Source organism: Dipodomys ordii, unplaced genomic scaffold, assembly GCF_000151885.1.
Source record: "Dipodomys ordii isolate 6190 unplaced genomic scaffold, Dord_2.0 Scaffold89, whole genome shotgun sequence".
NCBI classification, from domain to species: domain Eukaryota; kingdom Metazoa; phylum Chordata; class Mammalia; order Rodentia; family Heteromyidae; genus Dipodomys; species Dipodomys ordii.
The window spans coordinates 8,880,577-8,888,488 of NW_012267305.1; positions in this window are offsets into that span (position 1 = coordinate 8,880,577).

A 7,912-nucleotide genomic window follows, 5' to 3' on the forward strand; every position below is an offset into this window, starting at 1 on the left:
AGGAATCGAACCCAGGGCCTCAGGCATGCAAGGCAAGCGTTCTACCACTGAGCCACCTTCCCAGCCCCGTGAGTACATTTCTTATCAAGCATTGTTGCCTCCTCCTTTGTTTCCCCTTACCATCCCTTCCCATCTCCCCCCCCCTTCCTGCCCCCCCCACCAAAGTTGCAAAGTTTGTTTTTCAACATAACATCTTGTACATCTCATTGTTGCAATGGGTCCACCTTATTCCTATTTAAACAATTTGTTTTTCCCTTCCCCTCCACAAATTATACCAACATCAAATACAGTGAAAACAGGGGTTATACAGGGGGTGGGGGGGGACATACAAAGCAACAAAGAAATCATCTTATGTTAGAAACAATAGCAAGAAAGAAAAACCATTTGAGTCCTTATCTTGGGGTTCATTTCACCTAACATCAACTTATCTGACCTATGAGCCTGTTTTTTGTGTAACTTGGAAGGATATAATCCCTTACTTCAAAGAGCCCATAGTCCTACGGAGAAACAGGTAAGCCTGGGTAATAGTAAAAATGTAACACACACACGCTGTGGCAGAAGTTGGCATAGGATATTATTGAACACGGAGGAGAGGGATCAACCCAAACTGGGGGAGTGAGAAAAGTTTTTCTGGATCTAAAACTGAAGGTGTCCCTTTCAAACAGTTCTTGGGAAAGTTTTTGAAAATTATAAAGCAACTGTGCCTCACAGACGAAGTGCTTATTACAGGGAACTAAATAGACAAAGCAGCATTCCTGCTTGAGCAATTTGTATAAACACAGAAATAGCCTGAGGTGAAAATATATGTGGGTTCTTGAACAGTGGTCAATGGCTAACCACCATCTGTCTGGGGCCTGGAAGGAAAAGGACTAGAAGATCAGAGACATGTAGTTCTGCACAGAGGAATGTGTACTGACACATGGGAATGGATGTAAATAGGCACCACAAAAGTGGCACTGGAAACCAAACAAGTAGACCAAATAACTTTGCCAGTCAGCATTAGCCTACTCCAGAACTTGTATCAGAAACATGAATGCAATGGTCATGGCAGAAAAAAAAATAACTACCTATGGACCCAGCTGAACATACCTCTATTTGCTAATCCAATCCACTATTAATGCCTTTGAACCCAACTTGTTACAGCAGAGGTGAAATACTGAGTCTCCAGTATGGTAATATATCTTGAAAAGATCTACTGGCCTCTTGATAGCAAGTTGACTATATTTGGCCCTCTCATGCTGGAAGGGTCCACAGTTCAACCTTACAAGGACAGATGTTTATCCAGATGTTTGCCTCAGATGTTTGCTTTTCCAACTTGTAGAAGCTCAGCCAACATCACTATTTGTGAGGACTCTTATCTTACGGAATTCCTGGCGCATAAGTCTAGCATCTGGGAGAAAAGTGTGGTCTCCCTTTCAGGATGTGAGGGGACAATAGAGTCAACTTCCTACGAAGTGGCCAGTACATTTATTTCAAGGAATAGCAACTGTACCAGAAGCTTGGTCTTTTAGTTGTTCATGCTGATGCTGAAAAGAGATCACAAGAACTCAAACATGTTTTCACTGTTCAGAGCATTTTCTTCATATGAATTTTAGAACTTTACTTCAGAGTGCTATCTTTAATGCTACTACTTTCAGATGAAAATATTGCTATCTACTATCTCCCTGATATCAGTTTCTTCATGTCAGCTTTGGAGTTGAAAGCCCATGCCCTCTTTGATACCAGTCACAGAGAAGGCAACATTTACTGGGAATTTTCTCAGTTACATGTTTATACCCATAGTTCTTGTCTTCTATTCTAGACAACTGTCTTGATGCTTGCATACTAGTTGATTTTTTGCATACTAGTTGCTGCTGTGTTTCTTCAGTGTTAACCATTTTCAGTGTATTTATAGGAAGTAAGCAGAGACTCCATCAATCTCTTCTTCCTCTGTGCTTTTTCCCCCTATTGTCAGCGCTGTTCTAGCATGGTTGCATATAAAGCAGATAGGGTTTATTTTTCTGCTCTAAATCAAACAAAATAATCTGGTAGAGATAATCTTTAAAAGTAAATGGACCTTGTAAATTCTTAAATACTTTGAGCTTGAATGGAGTAATTATTAAACACATGTTGACAGAAGTCAGAGGACTGAGGGCTGAGAAGGAAGCTGACAGAACATTTTGTCCACCCTCTTCATTTTACTTATGGAAAAACCAAGGGACAGAATAGGAATATCACTGGAGCAAGGTGACAAAAGCCAGGCTTAAAATCCAGAGGTTTTCTTTTCTCAAGTTAATGTTCATTTAACTGCACCATAATTCCTCCCTACTGACAATTTTTCAAGTTGTAATTTATAGAAACATTGTTGTGTTCTTGTAAATTGAATTAGGTTGTATAAAAATATAGCTTTTGGCAAAAATGATTTAACAGCATTACAGAAGCTTTGGAAAGCACAGGGAAAACATAAACCAAAATGTTCTTGTCCTAATGCAGCATTTTGGTAGTGGCTCAACAGTGTCATAATTTCAGCTGTTGTAAGCATTTCACCATGCATTCACTCTTCTTGTTTTCTCTCCTTTCCTTCCTTCCTTCCTTCCTTCCTTCCTTCCTTCCTTCCTTCCTTCCCTCCTTTCTTCTTTCGTTCTTTCCTTCCTTCTTTTTTGCCAGTCCTGGGGCTTGAACTCTGGGCCTGGGCATCGGCCCTGAGCTTCTTTTGCTCAAGGCAAGCACTCTATCACTTGAACCACAATGCCACTTCTGACTTTTTCTATGTATGTGGTACTGAGGAATCAAACTCAGGGCTTCATGCATGCTAGGCAAGTACTCTACCACTAAGCCAACTTCCCAGACCCTCCTTTTCTTAAACTAGTTCCTTCTGCCTGACTTCATTTTTAGCTTAAGTCTGCCCTGTGTGCACATTTCACACTTCTCTATACTAAAACTCCAAGTCTTGGGCTGGGAAGGTGGCTCAGTGGTAGAGCGCTTGCCTAGCATGCATGAGGCCCTGGGTTCGGTTCCTCAGCACCACATAAGCAGAAAAAAAACAGAAGTGGTGCTGTGGCTCAAGTGGTAGAGTGCTAGCCTTGAGCTGAAGAGCTGAGGGACAGGGTCCAGGCCCACAGTTCAAGCCCCACGACCGACCAAAACAACAACAACAAAAACTCCTAGTCTTAATGGGGCACATAAGACCCACACCTTCACATTTCAAGAAAACATTAAGGATGGGTGAACGTGGATAAGGAAGGAAATACATTGTAAAAACACTGCTAAGGTAGAGCCCACGTCAAATCCCAATTGTTTCCACAGTGATGCTACTCTACTTTCTCCTTGTTGAGCACAGCCGCTATCAATACCATCAGGATAAATATTATTCTCATGCTTCAAAGATTCAGGATAGGAATTTAACACTTGGGGGATATATCCAGCCTTGAGGCAAGAATGAAATTGTTTTTTTATTACTAAAATACATTTGCTTTGAAATATTACGTTTGTCCTCGTTTTTAAGAAAACAAAAAATTGAAATTGCAGAACAGAATAGTTGAACTGCACTGTATGACCATTTTACATAGTTCATGAGAACTGTGTGCTAAACAAAGCATTCCTTTACCGGGAAAACAAGTTATTTTTAGAAGTGAGCTGCATTTAGAAGGAAACGAACTTTAGACAACAGGCCTCTGAAGCTTTGCCTCCATAACACCTCAGGAGACCACCTGTCCTCCAGAGCATTTGCTTTGCTCCTGACCCCCTCACTTTAGCTCCCAATACTAATCCCCTCTGAAGACAGTTTACTTGTATGGCTCCAATAGTCCATTAATGAAAGAATTCTATGCCCTTGACACGTGATGAGAAAGAGCTTTGGGGGCAAGAAAGCCTTCCAGGTGTCCCTTACAGCCCACCATCTTAACCCTTGCCACTTCCTTTCCTGAGACTGGTCTTCAAACTCCTACTAAATGCGGTCAGACTTTGGAAAGGTACTTTGAGATATGACACAATTTGCAGGCAATCCAAAATTGTTTACACAATTTCAAAATAGCTCTTTCAGTAAGGCTTGTGTAAAGCTTCAATGTTATCTCAAATTCCACTAGAACGTTCTTAGGAAACCAAGCAGCCAGCAATTAGCTTACAGGTTTTTGTTGTTGTTGCCCAACAATCAACTTTGGTGTGTTTGTTTATCCATTTGCATCTAGGGTAACTGGCCTTTGAGCATGAAATTAAAAACATGTTGCGAAGCAGTTAGGCCTATTTCACTCACTAGCACTGTGACCTGCCAATCCAATTTCTTTTTTTTTTTTTGTCGGTCATGGGGCCTGAACTCTGGGCCTGGGCGCTGTCCCTCAGCTCTTCAGCTCAAAACGAGCGCTCTACCACTTGAGCTACAGCGCCACTTCCGATTTTCTGGTGGTTTATTGGAGATAGGAGTCTCACGGTCTTTCCTGCCCGGGCTGGCTTTGAACCGCGATCCTCAGATCTCAGCCTCCTGAGTAGCTAGGATTACAGGTGTGAGCCACCAGCGCCCGGCCCAATCCAATTTCTTAATAACAACAAATATGGAGGCAGACATAAATCTAAACAAATTCTCAAGTTGTTTATCAAATAATCATCCAATGTCATACCTTAACTAAAAATGTGTTAAACAAGTTCCTGCTCTCCTTCTAATCTAAGTGATTTCTTTTTTTTTAATTTAATTTAATTTTTTTTGTGTGGACACACTGTACAGAGGGGTTACAATTACATGGGCAGGATAATGCGTACATTTCTTATCAAGCATTGCAGCCTCCTCCTTTGTTTACCCTTCACATCCCTTCCCAGCCTCCCCCTCCCATCCTCCCCCCATCCTCCCCCCTACCCCCCCCACCGACGTTGTAAAGCTCCTTTTCGACATGACAATTTGTACTTCTCATTGTTGCAACAGGTCCACCTATGTCCTTAAACCACTTGTTTTTCCTCATCTTCTCCACAAGTTATACTGACATCAAATATAGGAAAGCAGGGGTTATAAGTGATTTCTCTTTTTAAGTAGGCCTAGCAGGAAAAGGAGAAGCTATTTTAAAAGAAAAGAGTAAATTAAAATCTGAAGTTTACAGACCTTCATGATGAATATAGTGAAAATATAGCAATGATCTCACTGGCTCTAGCATGTACCAGCCAAACCATTTACAACCTCTGGGCCCAGCTTTTACTTCCAAATCCCTTTCAAAGTCAAAAGTCTATGTTCATTACATTGAAACCCACCTTGTACTACTGATATATGCTAATTTTGAAAATTACGCCATTCTAAGTACTGTTGAAGAGAAAGCTATTTCTGAGACAAGATTTCTACATTTTCTATATGGTTCCCAATGTCCACCTACTCATTCCAATAACAATTCAGAGAGAAGTACTAACATTTCTGACAATCGTGATTTCTCCTTGTGAGAAATCCCTTCAGTTTTGTCTTCTACCTTTTGGACCTCTTTTCTTAGATGCATGAACATTTAGGATTTTTATTTGCACTAAAGTACTTGACCCTTTTAGCATTTGAAAGGATTTCCTTTTTATGTAGCAATATCTTTGCTTTGGAATATATTTTGATATTAGCATGCCTCCTCCGGTTTTCATTTGATTAGCATTATCCCAGTATAGTCATATATCATTTAAAGACAGCTATAGTTCTCAGAAGTGTGTTGTTAGACAATTTTTTCATTGTGTGAATATCACAGAGTACACTTAAACAACTAAGATGACCATATCACTAAATGATAAACTGTGGGGCACAAGGGCAGCAAAGATGGTGCTGAGAGGAAGTTGAGTAGGCAGAGCCCGAGTTGTTTATGTTAAAATCTGATTGGATACCGCGATCAGGTGAAGTGACTTCAGTGCATGAACAGCTCCCGGACAGCAGGGAAAGTATAGAAAGCTTAGGCGCATGATACAATGATTGGTTCCTTTTCCTCCCCTTTTATGCCGCGAGGTTTTTTGCTTTAAAAATTCTTGCTGTGTGATAATAAACGAGTTCCTGCTTGACTTGACTCCATGCTGCCATCTGACTGTCTCCAAAGCTAAGGGAGGCTGGGGAACGGGTGAGCGGCACACTTACCTTTCCTCGGACCCTGTGTTCCTTGGGACAGACAAAGACCCAACAATAAACTCTTATAAAACCACCATTGCTGGCTGGGAAGGTGGCTCAGTGGTAGAGTGCTAGACTTGAGCTGAAGAGCTGAGGGACAGCACCCAGACCCAGAGTTCAGGCCCCACCACCGGACCAAAAAAAAAAAACACCATTGCAGGTGAAGTCCATTGTTTTCTAAAAGCTCATGATGTCTGCTGGGTGCCAGTGGCTCACACCTGTAATCCAAACTACTAAGGAGGCTGAGATCTGAGGATCACGGTTCAAAGCCAGCCCAGACAGGAAAGTCTGTGAAACTCTTATCTCCAATAAACCACCAGAAAACAGAAGTGGCACTGTGGCTCAAGTGGTAGATTGCTAGCCTTGAGCTGAAGAGCTGAGGGACAGCGCCCAGACCCAGAGTTGAGGCCCCACTATCGACCAAAAAAAAAAAAAAGTTCATAATGTAGCAAATAAGTATACATCTTTTTTCATCATTTTACTGCTTTTCTGTCTTTGAGGTATAACTGAAAAAATAAAAATTGTATACACTGAAAGCATACAGTATCATGTTTTGATATATCGTATATATTATAAAATAATTACCATACTCTAGTAATTACCATACCCATGTTCTCACATAGTAACCTTTGTGTATGTTTGGTAAGAATACCTAAGATCTACTTTCTTCACAAATCTCAGGTACTTTATATAATACAGGAATATTAATTATAGTCACATAACTACAGTTACATAATATGGGTCCCCAGAACTTATTTATTTGTTGTGCCAATGCTGGAGTTGGCTTTTTTTTGCTCAAGGGTGATGCTCTATCACTTGAACCTACAGCTCCAATTTCAGCTTTTTGGTGGTTAATTGGAGATAAGAGTCTCTTAACTGGAGATAAGTGCCCGAGCTGGCTTTAAACTGTGGGGTGAGCCACTAGTACCCAGCCAAAACTTATAACTGCAAATTTGCACTCAATGGCCAACTTTTTCTCATCCTTTTACTTTTAACTTGTTGTGTCTTCATATAAAAACAGGTTTCATATGGGAAGAATAAAGCTGGTCTTTGCTCTTTTAAGCAAGTATTTTCATCTCTACCTTTAATCAAAACATTTAAGCTGTGTGTGTGTGTGTGTGTGTGTGTGTATAATTTGGTTACTGATATACTTGAGTTTAATTGTATCATCTCATAGGATTTTTTCTCATTTGTTCTTTTTCACCTTTTTACCTTTATCCTGCCTTATTTCAGACTGTTTATTTATGATTTCACTTTATATCCATGAGACTTGTTTCATTGTTTTAGCCACTGATTGAATTTATTAAACACATCTTCTTACCAAAGTCTAATTGATTGTTATTATACCATTTCACAGGTAGTAAAAGAACCATACAATAGTAAACCTTTATTTTTCCCTTTATGCCCTTGGTTCTTTTGCTATATATCATACTTCTACATGCATTAGATAATCCCACAGAAAGTCTACCTATCTCCCTGTGTTCCCACATCATGCAATGTGGCTTAGAATCTTTCCCAAGATACCAAGCTAAGACATTGTAGTTTTCATCTTTTTTTATCTCCCAGTTTTTTATTTTCTGTTTTCCTACATCTTGAGACTAGTGTTTCATATACTTTGCTTTTCCCCCATTGCTTCACATGAGAGAGTAAATGCAGTCTATATAACTTCATATTACTTGGAAGCTGAAGTCCAAAGGTTTTATTGGTACTAAGCATGCAACCCAGGGCCTCATACATGGTTGGCTCCTTTGTAGAGATACACCCTTAGCCCCTTAATGTACATTTTTACATGTACACATGAATTCCCCAACTCTTTTTTTTTTTTTT